Source organism: Lepus europaeus, chromosome 10 (genome assembly GCF_033115175.1).
Source record: "Lepus europaeus isolate LE1 chromosome 10, mLepTim1.pri, whole genome shotgun sequence".
Classification (NCBI taxonomy): Eukaryota; Metazoa; Chordata; class Mammalia; order Lagomorpha; family Leporidae; genus Lepus; species Lepus europaeus.
In genome coordinates, this window is record NC_084836.1 from 123,602,308 (window position 1) to 123,620,594 (window position 18,287).

The window sequence follows — 18,287 nt, forward strand, 5'->3', positions numbered from 1 at the left end:
CCGAATGTGGAGTCGGAGCTGAGGGCGATGTCAACAGAAGCAAGATTTTAACGATCACCCGGATGCATTTGACTTCCGCCCAAAAATGCCTCTTGTTCGGGGAACTTATAATCGTTGAAAATACCTAGTTTTTAAATTATGTATGTGCTTGTGGCCCTGGTGTGGGGAGAGTGGAAACTTCCACTGAAACGCGACCCTCCACCCTCGCTGAGCCGGGGAGCAGGGGGTCTCCAGACCTCGCGCAGTTCACACGTGTTTGAAAAGCATGCCTGGCCGGGCACCGCTCACAGACAGGAGGGGACCTCACGGTGGAGGCGGCACCTCTGGCTTCATTCTTCCCGGGGGTCACACCTGCCAGCTCACCCATCCAGCCTCCTCCCCCTGGCGAGCCTGGGAGAGCCAGGAGGGTGTTGAAAACCATCCCGGACCGTTCCTGCCCGGCAGGACCACCGAGAGATGCTCCCAAGGAGCTGTGAGCCGGCTCCAGGCTCCCGAGTTGTCCCTGGTCACTGCCCCAGGCTCCGCCTCTCTGGAGGGTGCATGCAGCAGCTACCAGGGGCCAGGTTCACTCCAGAGCTCGGTGACGCCGAAGCTGGGCTGGAAATCAGGCCTTGCCGCAGTGCCACCTCCCCCCTTACCGAGGGCGGCCCACAGACGCCCCCACGGGCATCCGTGTGCAGGCCCCAGCCCATCTCAGCCTCTGCTGCTTGGAAGTGAGTCAGCAGCAGGCCTGGGGGAGCAGATCAGGCCCACAGCCCAGAAAACAAGTGGGTGACAGGCGAGACCCCGCCCCCACCTGCCCGGGAATCCTCTCTGCTTCCTCCTTGGTCCTCGTCCTCCTCCCTGAAACTCTCAGAGAAGCCCAAGTTCTTCTGCCCCTCCGTCAACTCCGACAGCTCCTCCAGCTGCGGCTGCTGCGTGTTGGCAATTGCAGAACTACAGAAAGTGTGCGTGCGATAAAACTCCACCAGATCGGAGACAGTCCGTGGTAATCAGCTACAGCTCCCAGTTATAAAGTGCTGCTGGAGGTGTGTCGTTTTACCCTTTTCCAGTAACGACGTCAAGTTCATGTAGCCTCTCAGGAAGAGAACTCGAGAGAGAACTCCAATCTGTTCTGCCAGCCCCTGTCCGTGACCACGCGGCTGTGGAAGGCACTCGTTCTCCTGCAGAAGTCGGCACGCTGGCCTGCAGTCACCCTCGCTCACGACGCATCCCCTCAACAATCCTCCCCCTCGTTTCAAAATCTCATTCATTCAAAAGGGAGAGACAGAGACGGAGGACAGAGAAGGATCTTCCGACTGATTTAGTCCCCAAAGGCCCACAACAGCCAGGGCTGGGCCAGGGAGAAGCCAGGGACCTGGAACTCAATGTGGCTCCCCGACGTGGGTGGCAGAGACCTAGGCACTTGAGCCGCCGCCTGCCGTCTCCCAGGGGTGCGTTGGCAGGGAGCTGGGATGGGGAGCAGAGCCGGTTCTTGAACCAGGCACTCTGACCGGGAACGGGCGTCCCACGCCGCGTCTTACTGCAACACTCGTCCACTCCGCCTAACAGTCTTTAACGAGGGAGAAGCCACCTCCTCCTGACCCCCTGCACGGGCACAGGCACGGGGCCGCAGGACGGGAGTCAGGGCTCCGCCTGGCTCTCTCAGCACCCTTTCCCCCTTACCTTCTGTCTCTTCTTGCCCCCACGTGAAAAAGGGAAACCACGCTTGGTGACCATCCCTCTGTGTGCCCACCGTCCCTCTGTGTGCCCACCGTCCCTCTGTGCGCCCACCATCCCTCTGTGTACCCACCACCCCTCTGTGTGCCCACCGTCCCTCTGTGTACCCACCGTCCCTCTGTGTGCCCACCGTCCCTCTGTGTGCCCACCGTCCCTCTGTGCACCCACCGTCCCTCTGTGCGCCCACCATCCCTCTGTGTGCCCACCACCCCTCTGTGTGCCCACCATCCCTCTGTGTACCCACCATCCCTCTGTGTGCCCATCATCCCTCTGTGTGCCCACCGTCCCTCTGAGCACCCACCGTCCCTCTGTGTGCCCACCGTCCCTCTGTGCACCCACCGTCCATCTGGGTGCCCATCATCCCTCTGTGTGCCCACCATCCCTCTGTGCGCCCACCATCCCTCTGTGTGCCCACCATCCCTCTGTGTGCCCACCATCCCTCTGTGCGCCCACTATCCCTCTGTGTGCCCATCATCCCTCTGTGTGCCCACTGTATCATCTCTGCAGAGCCCTGGAGGCCCTTGTCCTTCTGGGAACGGAAGGAAGCATGTCTCAACCCGAGCTGTTTCCGTGACAACACGCTCGCATGTTGTATGACACCTCGGATCCAGCATCCTGCCGCCAGCCAGGTCTTCGTGTTCAGACACTTCCCCTCCGGAACGCCATCTGGACACCTTGGGGGAAGCCCCCACACTGCGGGGGGCACGAACAGCCCCTCTGGGAGGAGCCTGCTCCTCCCAGGAGCCCGTCTGGTCAGCCTCAGAGCCTGCACCTGCTGTCCCAGTGCGGCCCTGCACCTGTGCTCCGGCTCAGGGCCCTGATGGACTTTATCTGCATCTGATAGAGGCTGCAGTTGGTTGGTACAGAGTGGGTTTTTAGATTGGCATGAAGCCCTGCTGTGGCCCAATTCACATCCACAGGGAACTACAGGGGCCAATGGGATGTCGTCCCTGCCCCTTGGGAGCTCAGGGAGGCAGAGTGCAATGTTCTGAGAGCCCACTCTGTGCCGAGACTGCCCCCAGGGTCTTCCCTACTGGGCCGCAGCGAGAGCACGGCCCTGGTCCTGGGCCATGGGGGTGCTGTTATACCCATTCTACAGATTAGAATACAAGTCTGACGCAAGGCAGTGGTGGATGCTCGCTGAGCTGTGGGGAGCACCAGAGACAGACTCCACCGTGGGGAGAATAATTTAGGAATGGACCAGCCCAAGTCCGACGTGGGGGCTGCAGGCTTGAGCAGGGGTCCCAGCCTCTGAGCTCCAGCTGCCCAGCACCCATGTGCAGGGTTGCTGTGGCAGCCTCACACCACAGGGGGCAGGCTTTCCTGGCATGCAGGCCTCTGTCCGGTTACCATGCAGGCTCTGAAGCAGGAGCAGCGGCTCACAGCCACTTCCTCCCCGGGCTTACCGTTCCCCGTTTGCTGAAAGGATCAACGAACCAAGGCCGGCGGAGCACAGTGGGTGATCAGTCAAGGAGCCGCATCCGAGCCAGCTCAGGACAAAGCCCGCGAGTTCCCTGTGCCTGGCGGGCGTGATGGACTCTGAACTGGACATGCACATGTGGACGGCAACGTGACCGGGACATATGGAGCAGTGGACAGAGGGGAAGGGGGCATGGGGATGACGGGGACGTTGCGGAGCCATGGGCTGGCGGAGAACACAGTTGGGGCGTCGGTGGCTGCTCAGTGGTGAGACCCAGGCTCCCTGGGCTCCCTGGGGTGCACCTTTTTCTGTGCCTGTGAGTACTGAGAGCCAGCGGGTCCTCCCTGAGCAAGGACATTCCATTCCTGGAGCTCCACTGAGGCAGGACGCAGGAGCTGAGCCATGTGGACTCGGGGCAGGGCAGACGGCAGACAGAATCCGGGTGACAATGCCTTGTGCAGGCCAGAGCCCTGTGCGTGCCCCTGACAGCAATCGCACCCCACACCGGCCCCTGAGAAGCAACGGTGCCGGCTCACACGGGTCTGACAGTCGCAGGCCGAGGCCACCTGCCCGTCCCCAGCCCTGGGCCCCTCGGCAGCAGCTGCACCTCCAGGTGTCGTCACGCGGGGGACAGAAGCAGCTCCAGCGCTGTCCCCAGAGCCCAGCCGGCCCAGGGGAACGAGCCGCGCTGCAGCTGCTCCAGGGAAAATTCCGCAGGCCTGAGGCCCACTGGGCGGCCGACCCCACGGCCGGGCGGGTGGGTGAGGCCCGAGTGGGGTCCCCCCTGGGAGCTGGGAGGGGTTGCGTTCCATCTGCTCCCTGTGGACTGAGAGCATGCAAGGGTGTGACAGACAGACGGGCTGGAGGGAGTGACCGACCCAGCCGCTCTCCTTCCATACCCTACTGACCATCTCCCCAAAGCCTGCGCACCCGCACTATACATGACCCCACGGAGCCATCAACAGGTGTGCCAGGGGCTCAGCTCGGAGTCTGGAGGAACTGTCACCCCGTTTCTCCCAGGAGTGAGCCGTGTCAGAAACGCCCCCACGCGGGACACGTCCCTGCCTCCATCCACTGCTTAGCACCTGTGGGTTCTGTGTGCCCGTCGGTTTCCTGGTGGGGCAAACTAACTGACCACAAGTGCAGGGGCAGAGGCTCCACACCGCTCACAGTTCTGCAGGCCCAGGGCCCAACCCAGGGCGAAGCGGACGCCCAGGGAGAGTCCCTGCCCCTCTCCTCTCCTCCCCCAGTAGCCACAGCTGCCACACAGCTCAGCTCACAGCCCCTTCTGCCTCACGGCCGGTGACGGCAGCTGCACCACCGACTCTGACCCCTGCTGCCCTCCCAGGTGAGCCCCTGGGAGGAGCCTGGACCCAGGGGCCAGACGCTGGCCTCCTCCTGGGGTCCTCTCTGCACCCCATCTGTAAAGTCCCTTCTGCCACGTGGGGAGACACAGTGACGGGTCCCAGAGCCGGGAGCCTGGGCATCTGTGGGTGGGGGCCGCTGTGCTGCCTTCCACACTGGGCAACGGCTCCATTGTCCCCGTGGGAAAATGACCACGTGCTGAGCTGTAGTCACCCTGCAGACACCGAGGGGACGCGTCCAGTGAAGCCCATCGGAAAGAATCCAGAAACTTCCTGCCGAGCGGCTCCAGGAGCACGGGGTCCGGACGGGATCCTTCTCGTTGGGGACGTGGCCAGCACCTGCACTCGGGCCAGCGGCTGCCTCGGGGGCCCTGGCGCGGGGGACACAGCGTCCTGTCCCGGCGTCTCACACGCCCACAGCTCAATCTGAGAGCTTCAGTGTCTCTCGACTCCCTGGACCTGCTTCTCTATCAGCCCCAGCGACAGAGAGCGTGGCTAAAGGGTAGGAACATTTGGCTTTAATTTTTCATGAGGCCAAACATAAAAAATTCAAGCTAATACAGCCCAGAGTGAGCGGCCGGGCCACGACAGCCCTGACACCTGCCTCCCGGACAGACCCCGCTGCCTCCTGCCTCCACTCCCCCAGCCGCTTCCCCCCTAATTGGAGCCAGGGCTGCCCGGGCCGGTGAACCCAGGCCTTCGGGGCCGAGACGTGCACGGGCCTGCGCGGGGCCAGCGCGCCCAGAGTTTGTTTATCAGAAGGTCACTCTTAATGGCTTTAATTTAAATTTTTTATGTTTTTCTTCATGAAAAATTTAAAAACTTTGTATTGAGGGTCACATTAGAGGAACTCAGAAGCTTAAGGAACAGCCCTGCCTGCCTCAAGCGTCCCTTGCGTGAGCGACACTCATCTCTGCAGGACAGGGGCCGCCTGGAGCCCGCCCTCCGCCCCCCTCCGCCTTCCCTCTGCCTCTTCCTGCTAGGGGTCCCGCCAGGTGCTTCCCCCAGGCCCCACCAGGAGCAGGTGAGCGCAAGCTGCTCTCCGTGCGTCTCCCCAATCTCACTGAGTGGCGGTTCCCAACTTGGCCTCCCACAGAGCCCTGTGTCCCGGCAGCCCGGTGTCCACTCTGCGGACTGGCGCCTTGCTGGGTTCTGCCTTGGGAGCCAGTGGCCTGCACAAGGCTCCACAGTCCGCGTGGAGGCCCAAGCTGATGGCCCCTCCAGGCCCATGCTCCTGGAAAGACCGGTGTCAGCAGAGAGGCCGTGGGGGTCACGCGTGGTGACACCCCCCAAGGCTTGTCCTTGTCCTGCGAACGGATCCTCAGAGGTTGGTCACTGCATTCGCTCACACAGTGAGTGTGCTGGCCGTCGGGGAGAGGGCCACAGGCTCCCGGGCACAGGCAGGCAGTGGGCTCACTGCACACAGCTGCTGGGGGCTCAGGGCTCAGGGCGGCCCAGGGCTCAGGGCGGCCCAGGGTCTTGGGGCTCAGGTAGGAGAGCTTCCCAGAGGAGACGAGGAGGCAGAGCAGGGTCCCACTGGCCTTTGTTTTTTATTCTCTTAATATTTATTTATTTGAAAGGCAGAGTGACAGAGAGAGGGGGAACAGATAGAGAGAGAGAGAGAGAGAGAGAGATTCCATCTGCTGGTTCACTCCCCAAGGCCAGGAGCCTGGAAATCCATCTCTGTGCCCACTGGAGTATCAGGGACTCAAGCACTTGGGCCATCAGCCATTGCCTCCCTAGGCTCATCAGCAGAGAGCTGGATCAGAAGCAGCGAAGCCAGGACTGGATCCGGGGCTCCCATGCGGGCTGCAGGTGTCACAGTAGGCAGCGTGGCGTCCACCCCAGAAGACTCCCACTGTGAGGTCTGCACAGCCGGGGGTCTGTCCACCCCCTGTAGACGCTCGGGCTGTTTCTGTGAGGGGGCGACAGGACGGTGGGTCAGCTCTGCAGGGATGTGGGCTTCTTATCTCTGTTGGCCGGGAGTGGAGAGGCCCAGGGACACGGCAGGTGGACATGTGACGTCGTTAGAAGCCAGCACACTGCCTGGAGGCGAGCACACAGGCAGGCCTGGCGTCAGCAGATTTCTTGCTGCAGTGAGAGGTGGGGCTGGAGAGGGAGGGGAGGAGGTGGAGTCCCATGGAGCCCTTAGAACTTAACCCGCTCTGCGGAAAGGGGGAGTCTGACGGGCTGGGACAAGGGGGCCAGAGCAGAGTGGGTGGCAGGAGGGGGCAGGCCTGGATGGTTGGGGGGGGGGGCGGCAGGGAGGGGCAGGGATGTTTGTGAACTGGGTGATCCTGGAGAGGAAGAACAGTGGTTGGAGAAGAGGAAGTCGCCGTGCACGTGGCCAAGACACGGGGCGAGGAGGCGGGGGCGTGGCTGGACTAGGGACTTGCTCCAGCTTCTGCCGTGCGCCAGCAGCAAGGCTGCAGAGGGATGTGCGCCTGCTTTACCCCGGGCAGAGTCGGGGCCAGAGAGGCACGAAGGAACCTGCGAATCCACCACGCACCCAGGTCAGCGGGGGGGCGTGGCTGTGGTGAGGATGACCCTCCGCCCTGAGCTTGCAGTGGCGCGGCCACTTGCCCGCGTGGATGGGCCCACATGCTCCTGCAGCCTTCCCCGTCAGCACCTGCTGAGGGCAGCTGTGGTGACGGCAAGGAGCAGCTGACATTGCGCAGAACAAGAGGGACTTTCTCCCCCCGCAGGGCCAGTTCCTGGGGGCTGCAGTGCCCCCGCGGACCCGGCGGGAGAGTGCCCTCCTCATTTTGTGTCCCTTGTCCGAATGTCCAGCAGGCACACTTCTGCAGGAGGGCTGCAGATCTCCCCCACAATGCACTGGGCCCTCTGTGCCCACCCTCACGGGCAGCACGGGTCGAGGGCCCAGGAGACGTGAGCGTGGCGGGTCCCTCTGTGGACCCGTGAGAGAGACATGCAGGCTTCAGAGAGCAGGACTTCCAGAGCCAAGGACGGAGACGAGCCAGGCAGCGGCCACAAAAGCCACGCGTGCGTCCACAGAGAGAGGCCAGGCGAGGGGCAGGGAGGGTTCAGTCCAGGAGAACGACCCCAAGGAGAGTTGACCCTGGGTGTGCAGACGGGGCAGGGAGAGTGGTTCGGTGACACACGGGCACCAGGCCCAGCCCCCGGGGAGCCACGTGCTGGGCGACAACGCTGCCACAGGTGGGTGATGCCTGTCCCCAGGGGATGGTCAGTGGCGCTGCCCCCACTGCCTTTCTCCCTCCAAGGAGCGTCTCAGAAACTGGCCTCCACTTCCCTCCTCATGGCATGTGGCCTGGACCCGAGCCCTTAGTCGCTTGCTGGCCTGGGGCATCTTCACTCTGCGGGGAGCCTGTGGCCGTTGGGCCTGGACGCTGGGCCTGGGCGGCCCTCATCTGCAGGTAGTGCCTTAGTCTGGCTGATGCCTGGGGTCAGGAAGCCGTAAGGAGGAACTCAGGATCAGGAGAAGCCCAGGGCCCATTACCAAGCACCCCAACATGGCTACTGACCCTGACAAACACCCGGCACCTGACCTGGGCCACGAGTGATGGAGAGGATGCTCCGGGAGGGAGGGGCTCGGGGCTAGCCTCCTATGTTTCTGTCAATCTAAAACTGTCCCCAGATATCACATCCAGTAAAACATGGAGTGGCCGCTGTGGTGGTGTGAGGAAAGTGGATATAAATGGAGCTGGAGGAAAGACACTCGGGGGTCCCACAGCAGCCACCTGCCACGCCGCCCACTCAGCTCCGCGACAGAGGCTGAGCCCGAGGCTCTGGGGGTCCTGGAAACTCTGGCCCCGGCGTCTCTGCATGGGTGGTCTTCCGTAGCCCCATCAGCAGTGGCAACGCTGTCCCGGCTGACATTTCTTTACAGCGTCTGTTTCCGCTGATTGGCCCAATGTGCCACAGAGGTCCTGATGTCCCTCGGTTTCCCAGGCGCTGTCCCCAACTGGCATCTTCACAATGCCACCTCCAGATTTGTATATTTTTAGGCAATGTCTTGAGAACCTTTCCAAATATCAGAATCCCAGCACAGAACTTTCTAGAACACACACCCTCCCTTGATGCTTTATGCTGCCTGGGCTCAGCCCTCCTGACGTCTCACAGAGCGTGGGCAGCGAGGCGCTCGGCCGGCTCAGGCACACCAGGTCGGCCAGGGGGTTCCGCGAGCATCTCGCTCCAGCAGGAGAAGGCAGGCACGCGTGGCAGGAGACCCAAAACCCCCCACTCCAACAAGGGCTCGGGGGACCAGGCACAGAGAGCTGGGCCTGCGGGTACACAAGCAGCAGGTGCCGGCCTCTGACCAGCACTGGGGCCGGCTCTCACCAGCTCTCCCAGCGGGACCATCACAGGCTGCCCCCACCCCACCCCTGCCACAGTGTTCCCGTGACAAACAGGGCCATCAGAGTCCCGCGGGGACCAAAGCAGCTTCTGCCAAAGGCCCCTCAACCATCTCGCAGCTCAGGAGCCGCGGAAACACCCAGAAGCGGCCACAACCAACGCTCAGAGATGCAGCCTCCCGGATACAACGCAGCCTCTTCCAGACGCTGGTGGAATCCACCCCTGTCAGCGCTCTGTGAGCCCACGAAGGTGGACTTCTCACCTCCGGCCCTGTCCGGCCCTCCTGCTCTCATCCCAGAGCCGCTGCCTGGGCGGCGCCTGGCCTGGGAGGTGCCCTCCTCACCCCGGTGCCTGCCCAGCCCACCCAGACTGCACCACCAGGGTGGCGCCCCCACCTAGAAGCAGCCATCGCCCCTGCCCACAGCAGCCGCCTCCCTCCCTCACCTGGGCTGCGTTCTTCCCGAGGACCGGATTCCAGCGCAGTCCCGCGTCCCTTTCCTGTTCTTGGGAAAGCCTGGAATCCCAGCACGCAGGGCCGAGCGCACTTGCTCCGGGCGGTCGGTGCCATCGGCTGCAGAGGAGCTGGGGCCTGGCAGAGGCTTCCTGTGCGCTCCACGTCCCTGTCTGCCATCCAGCACACACAAGGACGCCCTTCAGTTCTCTCCCTCCCTCCCTCCTCCTCTCCCTCCCTCCTTCCCTCCCTCCCTCTCTCTCCCTCCTCCTCTCTCTCCCTCCTTCCCTTTCTCCCTCTCTCTCTCTCCCCCGTCTCTCTCTCCCCCTCCCTCTGTCTCTCCCTCCCTCTCTCCCTTCCTCCCTCTCTCTCTCCCCCTCTCTCTCCCTCTGTCTCTCTCTCCCTCCTCCTCTCTCCCTCCCTCCCTCTCTCCCTCCTTCCCCCCCGTCTCTCTCTCCCTTCTTCTCTCCCTCCCTCCCTCCTTCTCTCTCCCTCTCTCTCTCTCTCCCTTCCTCCCTCTCTCTCTCCTCCCTCTCTCTCCCTCTGTCTCTCTCTCTCCCTCCCTCCCTCTCTCCCTCCTCCCCCCGTCTCTCTTTCCCTTCTTCTCTCCCTCCCTCCCTCCCTCCTTCTCTCTCTTTCTCTCTCCCTCTCTCTCTCTCTCTCTCTCTGGGGCAGTTGTTAAGATTTTAGCGGCAGTTTCCAGCCCAGCCTGTGGGGCACAGGCCACATGACCTTCCCCGCGTGGTGCAGACAGACACGGAGCCTAGTCCAAGGCCAGACCCTGGGCATAGAAGTTTCCACGAGGTTCTGGGACTTCCTCTAAGTCCAACGTTGCTGCCTGGTGTCTGTCTTCCTTTGTTCTCGTTGGTTTCAGCCTGGTCACTCCCTGCCTGCCTCAGTTTCCCTGCGTGTAACTTGAGTTCCTTCAGGGAGAAGCAAGATAACACACAGGTAAGCATTAGGACAGAGGCAATGGGCACAGGAGGAAACTCCAGGCCTGTCGCTGTTAGCTGTGTCACATCCCAGTCCCCGGATCCCCTCGGGGCTGGCGAGGCAGGGGAGAGCCTGCAGCGGGAGTCTGGGACGGAGACGCGGGACCCAGGGCTCTAACAGGAAAACACCTCTGGGCCTCGCCCGCAGGCCCTGAGAGCTTTGTCTCCACACTGGGGCCCTGGACAAAGCAGGGTGTTATCTTCCATTGGCACAAACCACTGTAAGTTTCCCAATACAGACTCGGCTGTACAGCTTTAGACTGGCTCTCGCAGGCTACAGCCCTGGGCACACAACGCCGCAGTCACACCTGCCGGCGAGTCACGGCGGCTGTGGAATTGCTCAGAGAGCCCCTCCCCCTCCTCCTGCTGAAAGCCTCCATCATTTCTGCCTCTGGACAGAGAGGAGGGGTCCCTGCGGCCGGACGAGCCCCCGGGAAAAGGCCCTCGGGACCACCTGGGCTGACGCTGCCTGCACATCCTGGCTCCTTTGTGCAGAGCCCAGCGCTGGCCTCCGCCTTTCTCTCTGCACACGGGCTGCCTGCTCTCCTTGGACCCCAGTCCCCCCCGGTGCGTGTGACCAACTTCTCCCCAGACTGCGCGAGCAGCTCACTGCCTCCCTCTTGGATTCGGGATTCACCCTGCCGGGTGCCGGCTCTGTGCTGAGCCGGTCCTCCCTGGCCTCCGCGGGCCTGTTCCTGGGAGTCAGGAAGGAGAGGGGTCACTTTTGTTAACGGATAATTCTGCAAACATCAGTATCCCCGTGCAGGGGGCACCCGAGGAGACCCCGCCGTGCCGCAGGCTCTGAAGCCCTCTCTGTCTTTGAGTGTCCGGTCCGTACGGTGGGGTCTTCCTGCAGACAGACATTTGCCCCCTGGCAAAGTCAGGACGGACTGCGGGAGCCCGCGGCTGCTGGGCCAGGTGCCTGTCCCTGGGGCTGATGGATGTGACGCTGCAGGAGCAGCAGAGACGGTGGACGACGGCGGCCCAGCTGCTCCTCTTCCCGTGCTGCGCTTGATTGGAACAGGCAGCGCTGTCTGATGGAATTTATGGCTCTGCAGCCTTGCACCTAGAAGTTTGTTTTGTACTTGCAAATCTGGACCCCACTGTCACATTGCAAAACCCTCCCCTGAACTCCTGAATGACAGCGAGAGTAACGGGAGGCGGCACCAGCTCGCTCCCTGTTTGCATCGTCCCTGGGTCCCAAGCAGAAGGTGGCTCTCAGCATCTGGAAATGGGGTCACAGGGATTGGGCCAGAGCCTCTGGGATGCCGGGGCCCCCGGGGTGCAGGCTGGGAGGTCAGAGCCCTGCGGTTGCTGAGTGTCCGTGCACCAAGCCCACCCAGAAGCCCAGGCAGGCTCACGCTTCGGCGGGGACGGGCATGGGAGATGCACTGATTAAAATAATTGAACTCTGGAGCGCTGTGGGCCTCGGGGACGAGTTGTCGTTTATTGTCAAAGACGAGCGACTTGTCTGGACGCCTTCGCGGAACTGCCTGCTCTGCCCACGCCTCCCTCCCTCCCCCATGGGCTGAGCCGAGAGCTCCACGCTGAGAAGGGAAACGCACAAAGCAAGGGGTTGGGCTCGCGTGGCTTCTGTTTCGTTTGTAGCTTTCTCAGGGTAAAGCAATTACCTCCACGGAAATTTCATTTTCCATACATTTTTCAAGAAGTTTCTCTGCAGATTTAGAACCCATACAAAGATCGGATCAGATGCAGTAGCACAACTTAAACCGAGCTAAAAAGAGTGTGGTTGATAATCCCAATCACGTAGCGCACGGCATGTATTAATAAACCGCCTCTGGGGGGGCCTGAGTTAACAGTCCGAAACGCACCCCAGCCTCCGTCGTCAGCCCCGCGTCGCCGGCGTGAGGTCCCCTGCAGACCCCGCTCCACACCCTTGGCTGACAGCGAGGCTGCTGGTTCTCAGCCGGGGGGGGAGATGCAGACCCTGGTGTTGGTGCTCACGTCCGGGCTGGCTTGACACCCGGCGGGGCCGACGGGCCTGTTCCCCACCACAGCCAGAGCCCAGCTGGGGCAGCCACTGCCATGGTCACTCACGGAGAGGCCCACACAAACCCCAACACGTGGTCTTCCGTCTGGTTTGCACTGAAGGCCTGGGATGGGGTAGGACCCACACTCACCCCGGGTTACAGAGGAAACCACTCAGGATCCGGCCGAGGCAGGAATGAGACCCAGCTCCGCAGGGCGCCTCATCGGCCCCGACAGCTTGGGTGTCAACGGCCTGCCCTCACTGAGGGAGCTGTTCGGCACCGTCGTGGTCATATCCGGTCACACACACACACACACACACATGCCTGTTCAGGTCCCACAGTCACGCACTAGGTCCCAGCATGCTTGGCGACTGACGCTGGGCCATGCAGCACAGCCGAATTCTGCAGCCTTCCTGTCGCTGCCCCCTGAATGCGTCCCGGCAAAGGCCGCAATGCTTCCGACGCACCGCAAGCCTGCTTCAACGACCCCTCCCCCGTCTGCTTCAGAGGCGAGCACGTTCACCCAAACGCTCTCGTGGCGAGCAGGGCAGGAGAGCCGAGCTCTGTTCTCACGGAGCACGCGGTGGCCCTGGGCCACCTGGCCCCTCGCAAGCTGGTCACCTGCGTGTGCACATCACAGGGTGGTAAGAAAACCTCTCAGTGGGGAGGACCGTGCAGAGTCAGCCAGGTGGGGAGGACCGTGCAGAGTCAGCCAGGTGGGGAGGACCGTGCAGAGTCAGCCAGGTGGGGAGGACCGTGCAGAGTCAGCCAAGGCTCTGTGCCTGGCCTGCCGCCCCCAGGCTGGGCGATGTGAAGCCATTTCACCAGACAAGCTAACGACATTGTCCCAAACGCTACCTGTGCTGTTTTCTTTCAAAGAAACGTGCTTATTCCAGGGTAGTCTGGGGCTTGCAGAAGTGGTACGAAGAGTGTACGAAGAATTCTCACGCATCACTCACCCTATCACCTCTGTGGTTGACATCTTTTTTTTTTAAAGATTTATTTATTTATTCGAAAGTCAGAATTACACAGAGAGAGGAGAGGCAGAGAGAGAGAGAGGTCTTCCATCTGCTGGTTCACTCCCCAGTTGGCTGCAGTGGCCGGAGCGGCACCGATCCAAAGCCAGGAGCCAGGAGCTTCCTCCGGGTCTCCCACATGGGTGCAGGGGCCCAAGGACTTGGGCCATCTTCCACTGCTTTCCCAGGACATAGCAGAGAGCTGGATCCGAAGTGGAGTAGCCAGGACTTGAACCCATGCCCATGTGGGATGCCGGCCCTGCAGGTGGTGGCTTTACCTGCTATGCCAAAGCGCCGGCCCCAAGTGATTGACATCTGTGTGAGCCTGGTGCCCTGGGCAGTCAGCCCACAGATGAACCAACGGTGGCACAGGCTCTTAAGCCGAGTCCATACCTGATTCGCATCTCTGTAGTCTTCACCTGACTTTTCTTCTGCCCCCAGGCCCCATCCAGGCCACCTGGCATGCTCCTGCCCCACCTCCCTGGCTCCTCTGGGCCCCGGAACTCCCAGCCCCTCCTTGTCCATGCCGGGCCTGCGGAGTGCTGGCTGCTATTTCACAGAACGCCCCTCAGCGTGGTGTCTTGGCCGTGGTCACGGTGAAGCTCCGGTTTTATGGAGGAAGACCTCAGCGGCACGGGGCCATCGCCGTCCTGTGGGGTCAGTGTGACTGTCACCCTGGAGATGGCCCTGGTCACCGGGCATCCCCTCTGTGCCTCCTCGCTTTCCTCCCTCCTGCCTTGTGGCCTCCCGCCCCTGCTTGAGGGTGGACCACCTGCAGAGCAGTGGGGATCCTTTTTTTAAAGATTTATTTATTTATTTGAAAGGCAGAGTTACAGAGAGAGAGAGAGAGAGAGAGAGAGAGAGAATCTTCCAACCGCTGGTTCACTCCCCAAAAGGCCACAATGTCCAGGGCTGGGCCAGGCCAATGCCAGGAGCCAGGAGCTTCTTCCGGGTCTCCCACATGGGTGCAGGGGCCCAAGGGCCTGGGCCATCTTCTTCTGCTTTCCTGGGCACACTAGCAGGGAGCTGGATCAGAAGTGGAATAGCCAGGACTTGAACCGGCACCCATATGTGTGCCAGCGCTGCGGGCAGCGGCTTAACCTGTTGTGCCACAGCTACTGCCCCAGCATTAGGGATTCGCATGCACAGGGAGTTGCCTAACCTCCCATGTTGGTTTACACAGCAAGAACTCGTGGCTGTCTGTTTCATAGGCTGGGTTAAAGTCCAGCTCGACCCTATTTACCACGGCACGGACTAACGGGTTCTATTGTGGATGTTGGGTTAGAACGCAACACAACTCTGCAAGTTTTGCTCCAGTGTTGGCCACGGGGTGAGCTTCTTTCCAGCTCCCACGTTCCCCCGGCGAAGCGCTGGCTGTGTCTAAGCTCACTCTGGCTCTCGGGCCCTGCAGCGAGCTCCAGCCTCGCCTTCTCTACTTCCCGCCCCACCCCCAGCATCAGCCTCTGGACCACGCGGTCCTCTGTGTGATTCCCGCGGAAGCTTGGGGGCCGGGACTCGCATTCAGCAGTGGGACGGGGCAGGGTGCACTCAGGGTCTGGCCAGGGCAGCACTGAGACCCCGCTTGCTACTGCTTTCGGCCACGTGACTCCCAGGCAAGCCCCTGGGTGTGGGCATCTGAGGCCGCAGTTGGCGTGGCCGGTGGTGCAGCATGGGGCAGAGTGTGGGTCGTGAGGATGCTGGGCGTGATGGCTGCCAGGCTGGCCCCTTGGCCTCGCCCTGCCGCCTGCCGCCCTGGGAGTGCTCTCAGCCCAGCCCAGCCCAGCCCTGCTCTCCTCTGAAGCGGCCCCTATTGGATTCTTTTTCTCTTCCACGTTCAGTTAAATTAACTCAGCTGATGAGAAGGGGTTGGTGCCTCGTTCTCTGGGGAGCCTGGATTAGAGCCGTTTCCATTAGCTCTAAATGAGGCCCTACGGGGGAATTTGATCCACAGCCCAGCGCCGGCTGACTGTGAGCTCGGAGGTGCGATGCCACAGACAGGTGAGACGCGGGCTGTGAAAGTCAGGCCTGGACTTAGCCCTTCTCACAACACCTGTGCAGGGTCTGAAGCACTGGGATTTCCAAACCAGCCCCGAAGCCTGAACATTTACATCCGGGTTCCACTGTCTGCTCCATCCAGGCAGGCCCACCTGGTCCCTCTCCCCTCCAAACCGATGTGTCCACCGTGCTTTGTCGCAAACGCACTTCACCAGAGGCCTCGGGACACGGCCTGCACCCGCCCACCCGCCGCGGTCCACCGAAGGCTGACAGGAAGCAGCTAGACGCACCTGGGAATATGCGGTTAGCAAGCAGAGCCGTCGCTCCCCTCACGGCGTCTGCTGGAATGAACGGGGCCTGGGATCGCTGAGGGAGGTGTGGGCAAGCTTCTGCTGACGGCCTCCCTCCTGGTGACACTCGTAGCGTCGGGGATTACTTTGAAGACGACAAAGGGCAGGTCGTCACTGTTTGTCGTTTGCTCATCCTGGAACAAATGCTCAGGCTTTGGAAAGAGGCACAGGAAAATACCTGGAAAACCCACGTGGACGGAAACAAAAAAGACAGAGATAAAGCACCCCCAGGAGAAGTGTTACCTAGCAGGGTATTTCAAAGAGCTCACGGAAAAAGGAATTTTGGTGCAAAAATGTTGGAATCCATGCGTGGTTGTTTCCGTAACACACGTTTTCCGTGAACTCTTTGAGGATCTCGGTGTTCTCAACTCAAATACCGGAACTGCATGAGGCCCGAGGGGGAAGGGGCCCAGGATCGCAGAACCTCAAAACCTACAAGAGGAACGCAGGAGCACGTGAGCCACCAACACACAGCAATAAATCGATTCGGGGCGTGGGTCCCCCCCAGGAGAGCGGATGCTTGATCTACAGGGATGGGCCAGGCAGGTGCGGCTCTCGAACATCTCCTCACCCCTCTTTCCACGGTTTCTCGCCATGGGGGGACCCGGGGGCTGCCTTCAGGAGCCCCAAGTGCACACAGCAAAGCCAGGGGCTCGGTCTGCTGCAGGTGCCGTGGGCCAGAGCCCAGGGAGGTAGGGGCGCGGCTGCGATGACAGGGTCTTCGCCCGGCACACAGGGAAAGCGGGGGCCACGGTACAGTGTCTCTGCTGCGTAACCTGCTGCCACCCTTCCTTCTGTCACCGTTCCTGTGGGTCACAGCTCATGGCTCAGCTGGGCCCTGTGTGCTGGGTCCCCTCAGGTTGAAATGGGGGTGTGGGCAGGTGCTGGACTCCCATCTGGAGCTCAGGGCTCAGTTCCCACCTCAGGGGTCTCTGCGGGAGAATAACTTCCTTGTGACTGCAAACGGCGCGCTGGTTTCCTCAAGACGAGCAGGAGAGAGGCTCCACGGTCGTCTGCTCCGACCTCTGACCTTTTGAAAGGCACATCTGGTTAGGTCAAGGTCAGCTGATTAGGAACCTCAAAGCCGTCATTCACCTTGGCCTTGTGCGACCCCTGCCCCTCACCCCAGGTCAGCGTGCCCAGGTCCAGTCCTAAGCCACCATGTGGGACCCCTGCACCCCAGGTCACAGTGCCCAGGTCCAGTCCTAAGCCACCATGTGGGACCCCTCACCCCAGGTCACAGTGCCCAGGTCCAGTCCTAAGCCACCACGTGCGACCCCTCACCCCAGGTCACAGTGCCCAGGCCCAGTCCTGCCTCCGCACCCCAGGTCAGCGTGCCAGGTCCAGTCCTGCCCCTCACCCCAGGTCAGCGTGCCCAGGTCCAGTCCTGCCTCTGCAGCCCAGGTCAGCGTGCCCAGGTCCAGTCCTAAGCCTCCACGTGGGACCCCTCACCCCAGGTCACAGTGCCCAGGTCCAGTCCTAAGCCACCATGTGGGACCCCTGCACCCCAGGTCACAGTGCCCAGGTCCAGTCCTGCCTCTGCACCCCAGGTCAGCGTGCCCAGGTCCAGTCCTAAGCCACCACGTTGGACCCCTGCCCCTCACCCCAGGTCACAGTGCCAGGCCCAGTCCTGCCTCTGCAGCCCGGCTTCCTGCTTCACGTGCACACTGGGAGGTGGCAGACGAAGCTCAAGTGCTTGGGTTCCTGCCCCTCGTGCAGGAGACCCAGATGAAGCTCCCGGCTCCTGGCTTCTGCCTGGCCCATCCTGGCTGCTGTGGACGTGTGGGAAGTGAACCAGAGGATGGAAGGTATGTTTCTCTCTGTGCCTTTTAAATAAAAATAAGTCAATCCATAAACACTTAAAAACTGGTTCTACCTAAGCAAGACCGACTTCTCAGGCCAGTGCTGAAAGCATAAACATTCATCTCTCGAAAGCAACCAGAGACAGGCAGGTGCCGCCTGAGGAGGCCCAGGGTCCACAGGCCCCGGGCAGGGTGGCGCACCTGGGCCTCCGCCACTCACCTGCCACTGCTCAGTGCCGGGACAGGGCCACCTTCCAGCAGCTCAGAGAACACGCACCAGGAGCTCGGGTGCCTAAAATCCCCTTTGCGATGGTTTCCCCTCCCAAACCGAGGGCGAATGTGGGCATCCCCTGGCCGTTCCCAGGTGCCCGGGAGACTTCGAAAGCAAGCTTCGCCGAGATTCGGTCGCCCCTCTTCTGCCTTTAAGAAAAGAAAGCCACAGAAGTGGGCCGGGGTGGGGGGCTATCAGCAGAGCACCCGCGACCATGCACCTATCAGCAGAGCACCCGCGACCATGCACCTAGTAGCAGAGCACCTGCGACCATGCACTGCCCGCCAGGTGTCCTGAGCCCGGGGCCCTGCCCTCTGCACCTCTGGGAGCTGCCTTTACAGTCCTACACTGGCCTCGGGGACTGGGTACAAACGGGGCGCCCTCTTGCTCAGCCTGCACGCGGGAAAGGTCCTGTCCCCAGGGGCACCCACACAGCAGCACCACACAGCCCACACGCCGGCCTCAGAGGCAGGGCCACGCCCGAGACTTCCCCGAGGTTTGCAGTAGACAAAGCGGAGCATTTACACAGCCAACAGTAATATGCCATCGCCAGCCGGCACGCAGCACCTCTCCCATGGAGA